At 38.0% G+C, this 19,805-nt stretch overlaps 1 long non-coding RNA gene across 1 annotated transcript; it reads left to right on the forward strand.

The window, feature by feature from the left end:
• Positions 1-2,765: 2,765 nt before the first annotated feature.
• Positions 2,766-9,235, forward strand: LOC149668193 (uncharacterized). Its single transcript, XR_016367992.1, has 5 exons — positions 2,766-3,231; positions 3,299-3,347; positions 3,423-4,303; positions 7,980-8,881; positions 8,954-9,235. It is a non-coding gene; the product is annotated as an uncharacterized LOC149668193 (long non-coding RNA).
• Positions 9,236-19,805: the final 10,570 nt, after the last annotated feature.

Genomic DNA, 19,805 nt, shown 5'->3' on the forward strand with positions numbered 1-19,805 from the left:
AGCTAAAGATGCCTTTGAACCAAACAGTACATCAGGACAAGCTAAGAAACCCGCAAAAAGAGGGCGTCCAAAGAAAACCATGATTGAATCAGAAGTCACAGAAGCGCTCTCTAAACCAATGGCTAAACCGAGCGAAGTTGTGCAGCCCAAAAAAGAAATTATACATGCCTCAAATGCTAAAAAACCAAAATCGTCTAAACCATCCAAGAAGCTTAACGAAAAAGACAGTACAAATAAATCTGTGATAAATAGTTCAAATGAAACACAATCAGGTGGCGAAAAAAACTCTCTATTTGAGCCGGGACCATCCTCTGGAAGACAAACAAGAAAACCAAAGTTCCTAGCTGACTTTAAATGCAAATTTTAAAAATGACTTGACAATTAAAATGTATAACAGAATGTTTTAATTTCCAAATTAATTAAACAATTCCAAATGCTCACTGATTCTAGCTTTTCTTCACTAAACTTTGCTTAATAGCCTTACCCGTACAAAACTTTTAGGCTGTAATTCATCTGCATACGCGCTTTTTTATCACTATCACGCTGTAATAGGTATACATTAAGGCTACATTTTCTGCAGCTCGAAAAACGCGAAAATTTAACAACAATTCCAGAACTGCAAATTGTCTGCCGTTTCTACATTTTCTGTTTATTATCTGTTAATTGTCTGTACTGGCAGAAATATGCAGCGCGATTCTGCAAACGCGATGCAAAAGTAGAAATAACAGCTGCTAGTTTAAAACTAAAATTTGACCACAGTTATAGACATGTTACAGATCTGCAAAAGTGATGGAAAAGTAGAAATCCAGCTGCCAATTTAAAACTGCAATTTGACTATATTTATTGACATGTTATAGGTTTGCAAAAGTGATGAAAAAGTAGAAATACCAGCTGCTAGTTTAAAACTGCAATTCTACCACATTTATAGACATGTTACAGGCCTGCAAATGTGATGGAAAAGTAGAAATCCAGATGCCAATTTAAAACTGTAATTTTACCTCATTTATAGACATGTTACAGGTCTGCAAAACTTATGGAAAAGTAGATATTCAGCTGCCAATTTAAAACTGCAATTTGACCACATTTATAGACATGTAACAGGTCTACAAAAGTGATGGAAAAGCAGAAATCCTGCTGCCAATTTAAAACTGTAATTTGACCAAATTTATAGACATGTAACAGGTGTGCAAAAGTGATAGAAAAGTAGAAATACCAGATGCTAGTTTAAAACTGTAATTTGACTACATGTATAGACATGTTACAAGTCTGAAAAAGTGATGGAAAAGTAGAAATCCAGCTGCCAATTTAAAACTGTAATTTGACCATATTTATAGACATGTTACAAGTCTGAAAAAGTGATGGAAAAGTAGAAATCCATCTGCCTATTTAAAACTGTAACTATTCCACATTTGTAGACATATTGCAGGTATTCAAAAGTAGAATTTCCTACTTTTGAATACCTGCAATATATCTCTCTAAATGTTGTTAAATTACAGTTTTAAGTTGGTTCCATCACGTTTGCAGACCTGTAACATGTCTATAAAAATGGCCAATTTAGGTCAAATTAAAGTTTTAAATTGGCAGCTGTATTTCTACTGTTCCAGCACTTTTGCAGACCTGTAACATGTCTTTAAATGTAGTCAAATTGCAGTTTTAAATTAGCAGCCAGATTTCTACTTTTCAATCACTCTTTCAGACCTGTAACATGCCTATAAATGTGGTCAAATTGCAGTTTTAAATTAGCAGCTGGATTTCTACTTTTCTATCACTTTTGCAGACCTGTAACATGTCTATAAAATGGTCAAATTACAGTTCTAAATTGGCAGCTGCATTTCTACTTTTCCATCACTTTTGCAGATCTGTAACATGTCTATAAATGTGGTAGAATTGCAGTTTTAAATAAGCAGCTGGATTTCTACTTTTCTATCACTTTTGCAGACCTGTAACATGTCTATAAAAATGGTCAAATTACAGTTCTAAATTAGCAGCTGGATTTCTACTTTTCCATCACTTTTGCAGACCTGTAACATATCTATAAAAACGGTCAAATTTCAGTTTTAAACTTACAGCTGGTATTTCTACTTTTGCATAGCGTTTGCAGAATTGCGCTGCATATTTCTGCCAGGCTAGACAGTTAACAGTTAACAAACAGAAAATGTAGAAACGGCAGTCAAATTGCAGTTCTAGAATTGCTGTGAAATTTTCCCGTTTTTTGAGCTGCAGAAATGTAGCCTTAATGGTTACAGCGTGGTAGCGATAAAAAAGCGCGTATGCAGATGAATTACAGCTTAAAATTTTTGTACGGGAAGTCAACTTCGAGCGCTCCATAAATTTTTATCTGCTTCTGTTAGGCATTAATATTACTGCTTTGATTTTCCTAAACTTTGAATAAACAATTGGTTAGGCCTAAAAAGGCATCTTAAAAAAGCTTTACTCATTCATCTCAATAAGATCTTTTGAACTAATACTGTCACGTCTCGATCCTAAAAATATCTAAACCACCATAAAAGATAGAAAATTGAAACATTTTTGGTCATAAAAGGGCCAGTATTGAATATACAGTTATCAAAAGTCTATCAGATATGTTTCAATAAGTATGACTCTGCCTATACTTCGTAATGCTAGAGACTTACTGAGAGCTAGTTCGAGAATGACTCGAGAATTGAATACACTCGGTTTTGCAGTCCAACTTCATCGATTAAAGGTAGCGTCGGCGAGGTTTATTACCGATCTAGAACGCTAGATGGCGCTCGCGATGGGGGCGGTGGCCTAAAATTTGAAAAAAGGACCATACCCTACGAGTGGATGAATCGCGTCACGTGGGTTACAAAGACTCTATTTGCCCCTCAACCTGGACTCCACGAATCAATATAAATGAAGCTCGCCTAGAGCGCAAAACCTTGCAGTCCATTTTGCACCCCTTTTCCTCATTCTTTCGTGACAGCGAGGAGCGGTTTTTCTTTTTCGCACCTGGGAACTTCTTTTATTCTTGGAATTTTTCTTTTTTTTGTACTATGCTGTTATAGTCATAAGAGAGGGGAAATTCGCGGAATTGAGAAATCATTCGACTTGGTTTGGTTGGGGGCTTGGGGCCGGGCGCGTTTAGCGATCGGTTAGGTATCTTTCTTAGGGACGAGATTTCAGAAAGACGGTTAGTAAGAAACGAATTGAGCTTTCTTCATATCGCATGAAGTCAATTGTGTTTGGAACTGTTTTATATGAAGATGATAGGTAACTATTAATAAAAGCATCAAAACTATATCCATGCCTGGTTTTAATTCATGCTTTGTTTTATCAGGAAAATTATTTTAGTGGTGTTTGGTAATGAACATCAAAAATAAAATGAGGTAAAAATCGAATGTTAAGTTTGACCAATTTGTGACTAAACATTTTGTGACTTTTATATTATACGTATACACCAGGACGTTACTGATAATTTAACAGGACGTGTGAATAATGTTTGAAATTATTGGGGTGGGAGAAGTTGCTCCCTCTCCGAGCTTTATCTTCAGTGCCATGTTGTGATTGTGAGGCATTCTACGTCAGCCAAGATGGTCAAGTACCAATTCAAACTGAACTGCTAGCCTTTCTCCCTGCAGCCTCTTGGCTTAGTAACACTGGGAGAACCAAAATGAAATTGAACTGGGTTACTGGACGCTTGGCAAAATTTAAATGGACGCTCGCGATATTTTAAGTGGACACTCGCGATATTTTAAGTGGACACTCGCGATATTTTAAGTGGACACTCGCGATATTTTAAGTGGACACTCGCGATATTTTAAGTGGACACTCGCGATATTTTAAGTGGACACTCGCGATATTTTAAGTGAACACTCGCGATATTTTAAGTGGACACTCGCGATATTTTAAGTGGACACTCGCGATATTTTAAATGGACACTCGCGTTATTTTAAGTGGACACTCGCGATATTTTAAGTGGACATTCGCGATATTTTAAGTGGACATTCGCGATATTTTAAATGGACGCTCGCGATATTTTAAATGGACACTCGCGATATTTTAAATGGACACTCGCGATATTTTAAATGGACACTCGCGATATTTTACGTGGACACTCGCGATATTTTACGTGGACACTCGCGATATTTTAAGTGGACAGTCGCAATAGTTAGAATACTTTTTCAAACTTCGTATTTATAAAAACTTTTTGAGGATACAGAGTTTAGACTAATGGTGGTAGAGAGGGGTGTAAACTGTGTATCCCTCCCTCTGGGCGCGCTTTTGTAAGAGAGGATACTGTACGCGCCAAGTAGGGGCATGACGCTGAACTAAGAGATAGGAGGTATGCCGTTTGCATAGGTAGTACTGCCATTACTCTATATCGGGCCTGATTTCAGTCTTACAACATCAGAACCAGTTTGTGTACCTGTACATATATAGACAAGCCTTTAGCAACTAGGGTTTTCTATACAATGTTGTGATTCTTTCTCGTATAACCGTGTCTAATCATAGAGCTGTTAAACTGGCAGCTTCAAGACGGAAAGGGTGTAGCGCTTTTTCTTTTTTTTTTTATTGATGGTTTAGCAAGTTTACACAAAAATAATCACCCTCCCATAAAAGCCACATGAGCTTCAAACTATTGTATCTATAAATCGAGACAGGTTTGGGAGAGAATAGGTAGACTAAAGACATTTTCTATGATTTAGAGAAGGAGAAAAAACTTATGCGTCATGCACTGCTCAGCCTTAGACCATTGTTGGGTATTGTACAACCTTAGCACATTGCAAAATAATTTTGGTCTTTGTTAGCAACATCGAATGATAGATAATACCAGGTGGTAATTAGCAAAGGAGATGTATGTATTCATCCTTATTGGCATTAAGGGGTAGTATGGACTGGTACTTGCTTCGTTACTTTGAGTGGGGTAAGGGTGTGATGGTGTTGGAAAATTTTTGTGCCGGCTCGCTAAAAGCAAGGAGGATGAATAAGAGAGAAGACTCGTTTTGGAAATGTGGATATAAAAACATGCATCGGCGCGTAAGCCGTTGGTAAAGGCGCACGTCACGTGATCGTTCTTGCAAACGAGGAATATTCAAAATTATAAACAAGCTGATGAGGCTAGAAAAAGGGGGCTTGAACGCATGGGCGAGAACGTACGCTCTCTTGCCGTGAGAGGGTAGTGGTAATCATGGTAACTGGTCAACGCCACAGTGTAATTTTATGAACTGCGGACTACGTGCATTTTGTCTGACTCTGAACCTCCTCTCTTATAAATCCTCCTTGCTACGAGAATGCTACGGCATCTACCGTATAGACCATTTCGGAAATTAAATACGGTACCATTGCGGTATCCTCCTTGGCGCCAAGAAACCCCGCTAGATTCAGTGCGAGTTGGCTAGCCTCCCGCGAGCAGTGAACTCGGGCTCATTCTGGCGTCTCTTCTTGGCGCGAGAGAGAATACCCCAATGGCCGCCTCGCCCTTGTGGGTTGGTTACTCAGTATTTATATTCCGAAATTTTCTATAGTTAGTTGGTAAAGGGGGTCTGTAAACCAGAAATGTGATTTTATTTTTGTTTGGGTTCTAAGAATTCCCTCCAGATCCATGAATGTATACCATTTCTCAATCTTGGCGGATGGTGTTAATTTCGGGAGGGTAATTGAGGTTTTCCTACCCTTTTCTTAGTATCAACTCTGCTTTAAAGTCAAATTCCGGGTGGCTAGTGCTTCCCAAACACACCCATAATATCGGCCGGTTCTGACATTTTTACCTTGAATACAAGTTCATTCGTTCATTATTTTAAAAGGAGATAAAAGAAATGTTTAGGCGCAGTGGCGTAACGACGTTTGTTGGGCCCGCCCGCAGCCCGACAATAAGGGCCCCTTCTTAAGTGTCGAGCTTTCAAAAGGTATATGAAAGCATCACGAACGTTACTACTTTTCCCTTTCATAATTTTTAGCAATGGGTCTTGTCGTCGCTCTCGACTAAGATTTCTCGCACATACCAAACTGCAATGCAGGCCCTCAACTCTTATAGGGAATTTTTAATACAAGAAATAGGATTCTCTTCGCAAAATGATAGCATTATATAGGACCAGATTAATCAAATGATAGGATTATACAGGACCAGATTAATCAAATTATTGGATTATGCAGGACCAGATTAATCAAATTATAGGATTATACAGAACCAGATTAATCAAATTATAGGATTATACAGAACCAGATTAATCAAATTATTGGATTATACAGGACCAGACTATCCAAATTATAGGATTATACAGGACCAGATTAATCAAATTATAAGATTATACAGGACCAAATTAATCAAATTATAGGATTATGCAGGACCAGATTAATCAAATTATAGGATTATACAGGACCAAATTAATCAAATTATAGGATTATACAGGACCAGATTAATCAAATTATAGGATTATACAGGACCAGATTAATCAAATTATAGGATTATACAGGACCAGATTAATCAGATTATAGGATTATACAGGACCAGACTATCCAAATTATAGGATTATACAGCACCAGATTAATCAAATTATAGGATTATACAGAACCAGATTAATCAAATTATAGGATTACAAGGACCAGACTATCCAAATTATAGGATTATACAGGACAGATTAATCAAATTATAGGATTATAAAGGACCAGATTAATCAAAGGATTATACAAGACCAGATTAATCAAAGGATTATACAAGACCAGATTAATCAAATTATCGGATTATACAGAACCAGATTAATCAAATTATAGGATTATACAGGACAAGATTAATCAAATTATAGGATTATACAGGACAAGATTAATCAAATTATAGGATTATAAAGGACCAGATTAATCATAGGATTATACAGGACAAGATTAATCAAATTATAGGATTATACAGGACAAGATTAATCAAATTATAGGATTATACAGGACAAGATTAATCAAATTATAGGATTATAAAGGACCAGATTAATCATAGGATTATACAGGACAAGATTAATCAAATTATAGGATTATACAGGACATGATTAATCAAATTATAGGATTATACAGGACAAGATTAATCAAATTATTGGATTATACAGGACTCATAATTGATTAGATTGAAAGTGTGGATAATTTTATTTTTTTGAGAACGTAAGACTCTTTAAATAAGCGTTACATCGCTCCTAGATCTAAACAAATACTGAAGGGCTCACACAGACATAGATTTACATTTGCTTCAAACAGTGACTATTAATTAAATGAAACTGTAAGCAAAAAGAGACTTGAAAAGTTAAAAGTTACTGATAATGACTAAATCAAGCTATTTAAAAGGGTCAGGTATTAAGAGATGTTTTCAGAGATGACAGATTTTCAAAACTCTTTTTTATAATTGAACATATTTTAAAGGTCTAGGCTATAATTCACTTCAATCTCTGGGCTTAGATATTTAAATGAAAGGTCAGAGGCGAAATTCAATTGTGCTATTTTGAGTTCAGCTCAGAATGCAAAGTAATTGTTATCATTTCATATAAAAACCTTAAAAAATCGTATAAATTCAATTATGTGAGAATTGAAGATAAAAAATTCCTGAGCGAGCGAAGCGAGGTCCGCGGTTTTTTTTGATCTAACCAAATGAGCTATCACTAATTTTGCGTTTAAAACATCATACAGCAGGGATCATAAATAGTTTCTTTGAAATCACTAAAATGTAGGACTTTATTGGACGATTTGTGAAATTGTAGGGCACTATGGGACAATCAGTCTATAAGGAAAATTTCGAAAGGGCCCCAAAAGTCATGGGCCCGCCCGCAGTTGCGGGCTCTGCTCCCCTGTCGTTACGCCACTGTTTAGGCGCATTGGAATGTGGTCACCGAAGAAATGGAGAGAGAATTCAGTTACGGTTACTGCAGTGATTATAACATCATTATTTAATCGCCGCCTTTCATAATAAAGTGTACCCAGAACAACTCGCCAAATACACATGGCAAAGGTAATTGTAAAGCGATTAACGAGTCATTTCATTTCAGAAAGAAGTATGTTCGAAACACTTCGCAAATATCACACGATATAAGGAATTAGATCGGGATAACCAAATCATTTCACATCAGGTGTTCACAGGATATAAAGAAGGATCACGTCCCTTTCGTTTGAAGAACGTTCAAACCAATGTACTTTTTCAGTTTTTCCAAGAAATAAATAAAAATGCTCATTATATACTCTTGTTCAACCTCACTTGACGGTATTGTAAAAGTTGAGGAGCATTAGCCAATATATAATGGCAAGTACGGTTTCTCAAGTGCGGGTAAACAGGAGTATAGATATTTGTCTCCATAGTTTCATTTTAAGTTGAAAATATCGAATCGAAAAAAATAGTGAATCTTTATAAAAGACCTTTCTATTCATAGCTGCTAGCCATTAGCACATAGAGAGTGAGAAAATGGATTGAAAGGCATGTGTATGGCATTGGGAAAAGGGAATAAAGGAATCAACTATAGGTGTTTGGTTGTCAAAATATTCAGGTGGTCGAAGCTACCCTGCCCTTATTTAAAAAAGGGGGGGGGGGAGGTACCTCCTTCTTACAGAAAAAAACTTAATAGTATTGCAATGTTAGGGGGTTTCAGTTCAAACCTATGCCCTCTAAAAACTCCGAATCCCTTCTTGGTACCGCAGTCCCCAGGAAAATCATGGCAGTAAGACTATAGAGTAATGGCACCTCCCTGCCTTTGGCTACGTTACGCTCTATGTGAAATTAACATGGAGTGCCACTACTCTATGTAGGGGCAAAAAGAAAACCCAGTCTGGCGTTTTTCGTCCCCCCGTTTAACATTCTTAAGCTATCCCTACCATCAACGGTCACGTGGCACGAGCATCATCCATGGGGAGGGGGGTTTGGCGAACCTAAAGGAAGCGTGGCTTCGTCGTTGGAGCGGTAACGGATGGGAGAAAGGGGGGAGTAGAAAATTCGTTAGAAATAAACTGAGTTGCAAGCTTTCTCGCCTAGGCGGCAGCACATTTTCTCGGCGTTTGGAGCTACACAGGAAAGTTTCACTAAAGGGGCGCCAACCGAGCAGAGTTCCCCTTTAACCTCGTTCAAACGCGAAAATAACACTAAAGAAAATAAAACAGAGCGCTGAGGTCCGAGGTTGTGACTCTTCCTTGAGATACGCCTATGCCAAATTGTCCCGTTTGGTGGCGTTCAAATTTGAATGGTTAAACACCTCTCGCGCGCTTGAGCGTCTCGAAATGCATGTCAAGCTAAGGCAAAGGTAGGAAAATATGGCAGTCCGACACTTTCCCCTATTTATTTTTGTTTAAGGGTATAACTCCTTTAAGACTAGCTATGCCTCTAAAATTCGTAATCTAATGTAGATTTGGAAAAACTATCAGAACTATATAAAATTTCGAAAAAAAATGGTTAATTTCCCGTTAATAAGTTAGCCGTGCATTATGGTAATGAGAGAATATCGATCGAGGCACTGCCTTCTCTAATACCAGGCCTTGCGATAGGAATAAAAGGGGGGTGGCAGTTAGGATTTCACAAATGTCGCTTTTCTGAGGTTTTAAACTGGCGGCAAATTCAAAACTATGGGAAATTGTTAGCAACGACGAAGTGTAATGTGCTAAGTTCGTCTCGAAAAAGAAAGCATAAAACCGGACAATAAACCAGTTCATGATGCTGAACGGTTTCCGAGTTCGAAAAATACTAGTTTAAATTTGGTGTATGTTTTGACACGTGTCAATGGCGTCTGCAGGAAATTTCAACCCTCCACAGCCCTTAATTTTTTCCCAAAAACTGCCACTGTCAATGAAATACCTTAAGTTTGATTTGGACTGCCCAATGAGCGAGCTTAGGAGAGGTAGGAGGAGATTTCTTTGGCAGCTGAATTCGGACACAGACATCTCCAATATTTTAATTATTCACTTCTCTAGTTTAGCAGACGATGTGCCCTGTCATTGACCAGGTTATTTAGTCCAGTTTAAAAAAAACCTTATTTCCCTTCCTGGTCCGCCTCTCAATATTCACAGAAATATAATAAATATGGTTATAATAAAGTATTGTTGTTACCAAAGAGGGTAGAAAGAGGGGGAGTAGAAGCTAGAGGCTTTGGCGAGGCATTTTGGGTGTTCTCGCTTTTCTTTTTTATTTGTTTGTTATATTTTCCTCCTAATATCCGGTTCACCGTATTTCAACCAATAAAAGGTCAGAGAAAGATGCGCGCGCACACCGGAAGCTTAGAGGTAAACTTTCAAAGCGAGAACACTCCAGCCAAGCCTTCTACTCCCCCTCTTTCTACCCTCTTTGTTGTTACCGTGGCTGTCGCAATAATTCGAGACATTTGGATACCTCTGTTGTTCAAGGGGCACACATAATGTGTTCTTTTTATCTTTTCCGTGGTTAAATCAGTTCAACCGCACGAAATAATCCATCTTTTACATATGTCCCCAGTCCAATTTGGTTTTGTTTGCGGAATGGGATGAATTTAATATCGGGGCTACAGTTTTTGTAACAACATTTCTTAAACGAAACCATTATCAGGCCTATAAATTGTTAAAAATTGTAAACAAACCGTAGACAAAGCTACAGTAACCACGCTGAATGCTGATCTCTAGTCTAGTGTGTAGTGTGAGCCTCTCTCTAACCGTATTTTCGGGTTTACCCTTTTTGAATTTTCCTCTCAAAGGATCACGTGATGTCTTACTCCTCGGCTGTGCGCCGAGGTAGGTTCATAATTGGAATGATATTTGATATTTAAAATAAAAAAAAATAGCCGTAAAGTATATAGGCCGGGGTCACCTTACAATAAATTTAGCTAGCCCAGGCAAAACGTTATATGGCCGGGGCCATCTTGTTATATTATTATTTCAAATGATTGTTTATATATTACCAGAAGAAAATAGGGGAAGTGGGTAGCCGTAGTCTTGAGCCATACAAGTCGTCCAGTGATTCTCACTTACAATGGTCGATTCCCCTACCACCCTTAAAATTTGAATCTGGCCAATCGGCGCGAAGCATAAAATAGTACCAGATTTCATTGCGAACGCCACCATGTAGCGAACTGTGGAACTAACTTGTGTAGTCTGCTTATATTTCTGCTGTGCTTCAGTTTGAGTTAGGGTTACGTCAGGTAACAGGTTAATGCGCACCAGTGGTCGAAGGAGGAAAAAAAAAAAAAAAAAAAAAAAACAGGTTAATGCGGATATTGGTTTAATTAAGGACGAAAATTCGGTTATTTAATAAAATGAATGTCGTTAAGAGTACTCAGCAGGGTTGTTTGATTTAAATCAGTTTGATTTAAATCACTGATTTAAATCATGATTTAAATCAAGCGATTTTTTTAAAAAAATCATTTGATTAAAATCAAGAATATATTTTTATCTTTAAAAAATGTTTTCTAAGATTCCAAGAAGTAGTTTAAGAAACTCGAGAAGAAACTTAACTAGAAAAGACCTAAAATTAAAAATAATCATGGTTTTGGTATATTTCAATGTAAGTTTTTCCCAGAACTCCAGTTTGTCTTGCTGGAAAGGCTAGGAAATGAAATAGCGGTCAAGCTACAGTGGCGTAACGACAGGGGAGCAGAGCCCGCAACTGCGGGCGGGCCCATGACTTTTGGGGCCCTTTCGAAATTTTCCTTATAGACTGATTGTCCCATAGTGCCCTACAATTTCACAAATCGTCCAATAAAGTCCTACATTTTAGTGATTTCAAAGAAACTATTTATGATCCCTGCTGTATGATGTTTTAAACGCAAAATTAGTGATAGCTCATTTGGTTAGATCAAAAAAAAACCGCGGACCTCGCTTCGCTCGCTCAGGAATTTTTTATCTTCAATTCTCACATAATTGAATTTATACGATTTTTTAAGGTTTTTATATGAAATGATAACAATTACTTTGCATTCTGAGCTGAACTCAAAATAGCACAATTGAATTTCGCCTCTGACCTTTCATTTAAATATCTAAGCCCAGAGATTGAAGTGAATTATAGCTCAGACCTTTAAAATATGTTCAATTATAAAAAAGAGTTTTGAAAATCTGTCATCTCTGAAAACATCTCTTAATACCTGACCCTTTTAAATAGCTTGATTTAGTCATTATCAGTAACTTTTAACTTTTCAAGTCTCTTTTTGCTTACAGTTTCATTTAATTAATAGTCACTGTTTGAAGCAAATGTAAATCTATGTCTGTGTGAGCCCTTCAGTATTTGTTTAGATCTAGGAGCGATGTAACGCTTATTTAAAGAGTCTTACGTTCTCAAAAAAATAAAATTATCCACACTTTCAATCTAATCAATTATGAGTCCTGTATAATCCAATAATTTGATTAATCTTGTCCTGTATAATCCTATAATTTGATTAATCATGTCCTGTATAATCCTATAATTTGATTAATCTTGTCCTGTATAATCCTATGATTAATCTGGTCCTTTATAATCCTATAATTTGATTAATCTTGTCCTGTATAATCCTATAATTTGATTAATCTTGTCCTGTATAATCCTATAATTTGATTAATCTTGTCCTGTATAATCCTATGATTAATCTGGTCCTTTATAATCCTATAATTTGATTAATCTTGTCCTGTATAATCCTATAATTTGATTAATCTTGTCCTGTATAATCCTATAATTTGATTAATCTGGTTCTGTATAATCCGATAATTTGATTAATCTGGTCTTGTATAATCCTTTGATTAATCTGGTCTTGTATAATCCTTTGATTAATCTGGTCCTTTATAATCCTATAATTTGATTAATCTGTCCTGTATAATCCTATAATTTGGATAGTCTGGTCCTTGTAATCCTATAATTTGATTAATCTGGTTCTGTATAATCCTATAATTTGATTAATCTGGTGCTGTATAATCCTATAATTTGGATAGTCTGGTCCTGTATAATCCTATAATCTGATTAATCTGGTCCTGTATAATCCTATAATTTGATTAATCTGGTCCTGTATAATCCTATAATTTGATTAATCTGGTCCTGCATAATCCTATAATTTGATTAATTTGGTCCTGTATAATCTTATAATTTGATTAATCTGGTCCTGTATAATCCTATAATTTGGATAGTCTGGTCCTGTATAATCCAATAATTTGATTAATCTGGTTCTGTATAATCCTATAATTTGATTAATCTGGTTCTGTATAATCCTATAATTTGATTAATCTGGTCCTGCATAATCCAATAATTTGATTAATCTGGTCCTGTATAATCCTATCATTTGATTAATCTGGTCCTATATAATGCTATCATTTTGCGAAGAGAATCCTATTTCTTGTATTAAAAATTCCCTATAAGAGTTGAGGGCCTGCATTGCAGTTTGGTATGTGCGAGAAATCTTAGTCGAGAGCGACGACAAGACCCATTGCTAAAAATTATGAAAGGGAAAAGTAGTAACGTTCGTGATGCTTTCATATACCTTTTGAAAGCTCGACACTTAAGAAGGGGCCCTTATTGTCGGGCTGCGGGCGGGCCCAACAAACGTCGTTACGCCACTGTCAAGCTAGTCTTTTTATGCAAGCATTTGAATATTTACAATATCCAATAGCTGCTAAAATGTCATGATTATTTTGCTTTTGGTTAATTTTGACTCAAAAGTTTTCATGTTGGTAATTTACTGTCTATTAGTTCAATAAAAATCAAAAAAATTAAATAAATCAATTAAAATAAAAAAATCCGATTTAAATCAAAAAAATCAACAACCCTGGTACTCAGTCTGATTTAACGTACAAGGAAACTACCGATAAGAAAACTCAGGCTGTGTTGAAAGGAAAAGTAAAATCTACCCAAACCAATCCCAATGTTAAAAATCAAACAACAACAACTTGGATACAACTTTATTACTTTGAACTCTTCCCTATCACAGGTCAAAACTTCGGACAAGTTAATTTTTTCCCTGGAATTTAGAAATACCATTGTATTTAAAAATAAAGACATATTTTAAAATAAGTTATGAATTTAGTACTTACCACTCGATTCCAGCCTCTGCCACTCTGCCTGAGTGCCTCACTGCCTCTAGCAGACGCCTCTAGTCAGTTGGAAGGCGTAGGACCGTACTGTCCACAGAATAACGTCACTCGTGTGTTAATGCGCGTAAAAATCCCATCTCTCTTCACCCCCACGGGGAGGTAAATGGCGCGAAAAATCCGTAAACGGGACGCCTCGCGAAGTTGCCCAAGCTACCCACTTCCCCTATTTTCTTCTGATATTACCAAAAGGAGATGATCTAAAAGGACATAGCTTTCCAGCCTAGGAATGTGACCCAGGTGAACCACAGCCATGTAGTAGCGGCGTGAGAACCCATAACTAAAGGTCCAATCAGGAATACATAGATTTACTACTGATGCAGACGACAGCTTAAAAGGTCATGATCTCGATCTGTCCCACACATTCGCATAACCAATGAGACGCGAGGAAGGAGGAGCAGGTCGTTTAAAAGTTTTTGGCGCTTCCCCTCACAGTCAATCAGATATTTGTGTGGGGTCTATGGCCTCTTAAAGATTCCAAGTACTAAATCTATGTATTCCTGGTCCAATAAACGGTGGTAATAAGTTTGACAGGGTATGTTCTAATGGATGGCAATATATGGCCGTTATGGCGATTGGAGACGTCCATTCATGGTGTTGCTTATGGATGTGCTTGTAGATTTTTGGATGGTGCAGGAGTCTGGGGAAAGAAATTACCTCATTTCATAGAGTTTAAAGGAACATAAGCACCGAGTTCAGGGGGATATTTCAAAATTTTTACTGGCAGACTTCAAGTCCTATTTTCTTCCCCTAGCCTATATTTTCTACACCGTTTCACAATAATTGATTCTTTAGGCTAAGGACAACAACACCACCCTTTGCTGAGCAATGAAACACCTTTTGATTTGAATGCCTTACCTGTGAGAATAATAGAAACCAATTTCCTCAATCAGTATGAAGACACTTAGTTCCAGGAGGACCCATTGAAAAGTTGGCAATTCCCCGCAATAACTACCTCGCCATTTGAAGAGCTCATAGGCGATGATAGTAAAGGGAATACCCACGCAAATCTGATTGCAGAGAACTTGTCCTATTACTTTCCATAATCGTTTCGGCTCCACCTGAACATAATACCATCATATTCAATCTCTCCCAGAGATGAATTGATTTATTAGGCTTACAGGGTAGTTGGTTAATTGTCTCTTGAATTTTATATTTCAGGAGAAAGGCTGGTTTTCCAGTCAGATCTACGAATGTGTAAATACCTCCAATCCCCCAGTATACAAAAAAGGCAATTATATTGGATGCTGCAAAAATGTTTTAAAAACTAATTCAATATCCATGATCAGCTCCCTGTTTTTGAGATGATTTATTTAGAGTATTTTTTATTTTATTGTATTATTGTTGTTTATCTTATTTTATTATAATATTGTTTATCCTATTTCAATGTATTACTGTTTGTCCTATTTTATTTATTATTTCGGTGATAAAGCGTAGGTAAACAATATCTTACCCGAAACAGCCACTGTAAAATCATCTTACTAGCAAACTGAAATAACATAAGCATTTCCATCATGAACTCTCTATTCCAAAAAAGTGTATAGTAATACGCAACATCTACAAGTGAAATTAACCTAAAAATCTTACACACATGCGTATCAAAGCGGATACAATTTACAATATAGTACACTGTAAATTACAAGTTATAGTCTATACAGATGTTTTAGGAAATTAGTAACTACAAAGTTATAGGACACACGGAAGTTTCGGAAATTGTAGGATGAAACAAAGGGGGGGGGGATTGGTCCAATTAAAACTCAATTTCACATAACCTAATCTGCCTGTAACCTATGGAAATGGACCTTATTTGAAACCCAAGCCAAAGATAATACTTAGCAAGTTAAAGTATTTCGGAATGCAACAAAAACCACCAGGAATGTGCTGAGAATAAATATTGCGCTTTTCAATGAAGAAATTAGCTGGTGAGCTTTTCGCGGAACATTAGGATCTCTAGAGACAGTCTTAGTAACGTCGACTGGTGAATTATCCAGTAATGAAACTGAAGATGGTCTTGCCACTTGATTATCCTCCATGAGTGATGTTTGGTGTTTGTTTGTTCGTTGAACTAGCTAAAATCCCAAAATTGTTGATATATATCGCGATTAATATACCCTATTTAAAGATGAATAATAATCATTATCAGGAAGTCAATTATAACAATTTTATTATTAATTTTTCCATAACAATTTGGTAACAAATAACATGAGGGTTTGCTAAAGATGAATTTGTGGGAGGAAGCTTTGAAACCCTTCGGGTATTATGAAGTTTGTGTAATGAGCTTTCACGACAGTGTCATTAATAGTGTAGTGGTTGATAATTGGCATCTTACCTTTTTTTTTTTTTTTTTTTTTTTTTTTTTTTTTTTGCTCCAGTTTAGTTGCCGAGCTAGGGCTTAAGTAGTTAGCCTTACAGCTCCAAATTTTTGGGAAAGCTAGAGATTGAGGGACTTTTTGAGTGCCAATTTAAATTGCGCCAGAGATGTGAGGGAGACCACTTCAGGAGGTAGGGAGTTCCAAATGGGAATAGTTCGTCTAAAGAAGGAGTGTTTCAGGGGGTCTTTACGAGAAGGAGGAAGGAAAAGTTGGCGTGGGTGTCCGCGGGTGTTGTGAGAGTGATGAGGGTATGTAAAATAATTTTGCCCGGGAGTATTAAGGACCCGGAAGAGACTTACAAGGTCTATGTACGTCCGCCTAGTGGACAGGGGAGACCACCCTAGCGCTGTTTGTCGAGATTGACGAGGTAGGTGACAAAGGGATTTGGAAAGTTTAGACGCACGACCCTGGACACTATCGAGTAAATTAATATCTCGGATCAAGGAGGGGTTCCAGAGCTGGCTACCAAATTCAAGTAGGGGTCGTACATAGCAATTGAATAAGCGCGTAAGAAGTTGGTGGGGTAGTCTGCGAAAGTTAGCTTTAATGGTCGCGAGAAGGCCTTTAGCACGGCTACAGGTTCGCATTATATGAGAGTGTGGTTTGAGGTTGTATGTCACCTGAATCCCTAGATCCCGACATTCATGGACTCTATTGATATTAGTGCCACCAAGGTAATAGGGAGAGGGTAAATCGATATCTGGTTTGGTATGGTGGATAGTGAGTAACAATGACTTCTGACTATTAAATAAGAGGCCATTCCGCGAGGTCCAAGTTTCTAGCTTGCTAAGGTCAGATTGAAGACTACGAACATCGTCGTATGATTTAATTACCCGAAAGATTTTAAGATCATCCGCGAAAAGGCACAACTGTGAGGATAATTGAGATGGTAGATCATTAATGTACAATAAGAACAATATGGGTCCTAGAACGCTACCTTGGGGGACGCCACTAGCTACAGGGAGGGACTTGCTAAGAGAGTCACCAACGCGCACAGATTGGATGCGATCTAGTAAGTACGAGTTAATCCACCTGTATATATTATTGTTAAGACCAAAAGCTCTGAGCTTGGCCAACAACCGTTTATGGGGAACCGAATCGAACGCTTTTGCAATATCTAGATATATGACATCGACTTGATGACCCTCATCGTAGGCCAATAGCCAGGTGGAAAAAGCCGTAAGCAGGTTTGACTCCACAGATCGATTATTGAGGAAGCCATGTTGATACTCGCTTAGGTAGGGCGTGACAAACTGGAGGAGAGGCAAACGAATACACTTTTCAAGGACTTTACAGACTGTTGAAGTTAAACTAATGGGCCTATAGTTGTGGGCGTCACTTTTGCTACCCTTGCCCTTGTATATGGGGGTTACGTGCGCAACACGCCAGTCGGATGGTAGAGTGCCTTCAGTAAGGGATGTTGTAAAAAGGGTTAAAAGAGGGATAGCTAGCGAGGATGAGCAATGGTTCAGAATACGGTTCGGTATCCCGTCAGGACCAGAGGCGCTTTTTATGTCAAGTTTACGGAGGATGAGTTTTAGATCGGCTAATGTAGGGAGAAAATCAGGCATTTGGGCTGGAAGGCTATTAGGTAAGTCAGCTAGGTCCGGAGGGTTCGAGTTAAAGTTTTTAGAGAGGGTTTCATTGAGGCAGTTGGCCATTTCTTCATCAGAGTCTGTGGGTGTGCCGTTGTTCAACCGGATATTGAGGCGCGAAGGCAGGCAACGTAATTGATGACGGATGAAGCGGTAGAAAGCCCGTGGGTTGGTCTTGATTGTAGACAACTTGCGCGCTTGGGTCCTGGAAACCGCCTTACGGAGAAGAGATTTGACAAGACCCACTTGGGATTTATACAATGGTTGAAGGCGGTCATGGGTGAGGCTGTCTTTAGAAGCGATAGCTCGACGGAGTTTCTTCCACAGACGTTCTTTTTTCCGTATGGCGCGTTTAGTAGAAAGCGGTATCCAAGGTCGGGAAGTGCGAGAGGCCAGGTGATCGTAGAGTGGTACTGCTTCTGAGATGCACGTGAAGAGCGTAGTTTTGAAGAAAGTCCACGCCTGTTCAATCGGAAGCCGAGCGAGGGGAGACCAGTCGGAGGTGGAGAGTAGAGTGTTGAGTTTGACGTAGTCACCTCGACTATAGTCAAAGTCATGTGAGAATTTGAGTGGTAAAGATTGGTTACCAACTAATGGGTACACGGCGCATATTGTTATGTGATCACTACTACCAACTGGGGCTAATGCGGTGATGGTGGGATTGACGTTGGCTCTTGTTAGGACTAGATCGAGTGTATTATGGGATAAAGTGTGGCACTGGCTGAATCTTGTCGGGAACGTGACGTGTTGGGTCAAGGCTGCTGAGTGTAGAAGATTGAGAAATTCATTGTGGAGAGGGGACGAACCCGGGTTTGGCGTTGCGGTATGCCAACAGATGGCGGGGAGGTTAAAGTCACCTGTGATGATGATTTCCGTGCGATGATCTGAGATTAACCGTATATCGTGAAGAAGCTTGTCTGATTCCATTTTAGGGGTATTTGGAGCGCGATATATACAACCAAGAGTGACCCAAGAGCTTGAGGAACGGGGCTTGAGGTCAATCCATAATGACTCGGAGTATGTGGTAGGAACTGGTGTTACGTGATAGATAGAAGCCAATGAATTATGTTGGTTGAATATTTTCCGTCTTATATACCACAATGTTAATAGTCTTTCAATGTCATAGCTATTGTTTAAAAAACACAATACTACACTAGCAATTTATTGTAATTACTTCAGAATTTTGACCGAACTCGGGGCAAGGGTTATCAAATGTCAGAGCAGACGACGGTTTATAAACTTCTAAAATAGCGCGTGATCCCGTGGGCTATGGCTATGACATAACATTCGTTGCAGGGCCGGAAATAAGCACAGGACACTGGACATTGTCCAATAAAATTTTAAAATGTCCCATAATTTTTCTAAAAACTAAGGGGGTCACAGGACATTTTGACCAATAAATTTTCCGAAGTTTTGATAGTTTGACTATGAAGATGCGACACTATTTTTGCACACTTCAGTGGACACTGTCCTATAATTTTTCCAGTCAAAGGGGGCGTCACTGGACACTTGTCCTATAAGAAATTTCCCTTATTTCCGGCCCTGATTCGTTGGTTTTTTTCATTGAGTTGAGAAAATTACCACTAGAGTGGCCTTTGCCTATTGGGGTACAAGGGACACTTTTGAAAACATGGAACGGACGGACAGCTTCCAAGTTTCTCACGCGATGGTGTCTCCATCTCGAAGCCTAGATAAGAAATGTATAAATACATGTATTCTTGAAATCAGTCAAATTTCCCGCCTTTTCTTTTAGTTCCCTTGTTTGCACCGGGATAGCGCAACGATGGGTCTTATATCCAAGGATGGAAGACTATTCTAGGGGTAATTTTCTCAACTCAATGTTTTTTTTTCGCCG

Source organism: Phalangium opilio, unplaced genomic scaffold, assembly GCF_054372755.1.
Source record: "Phalangium opilio isolate 3A_F unplaced genomic scaffold, DU_Popi_V2 ptg000056l_1, whole genome shotgun sequence".
NCBI classification, from domain to species: domain Eukaryota; kingdom Metazoa; phylum Arthropoda; class Arachnida; order Opiliones; family Phalangiidae; genus Phalangium; species Phalangium opilio.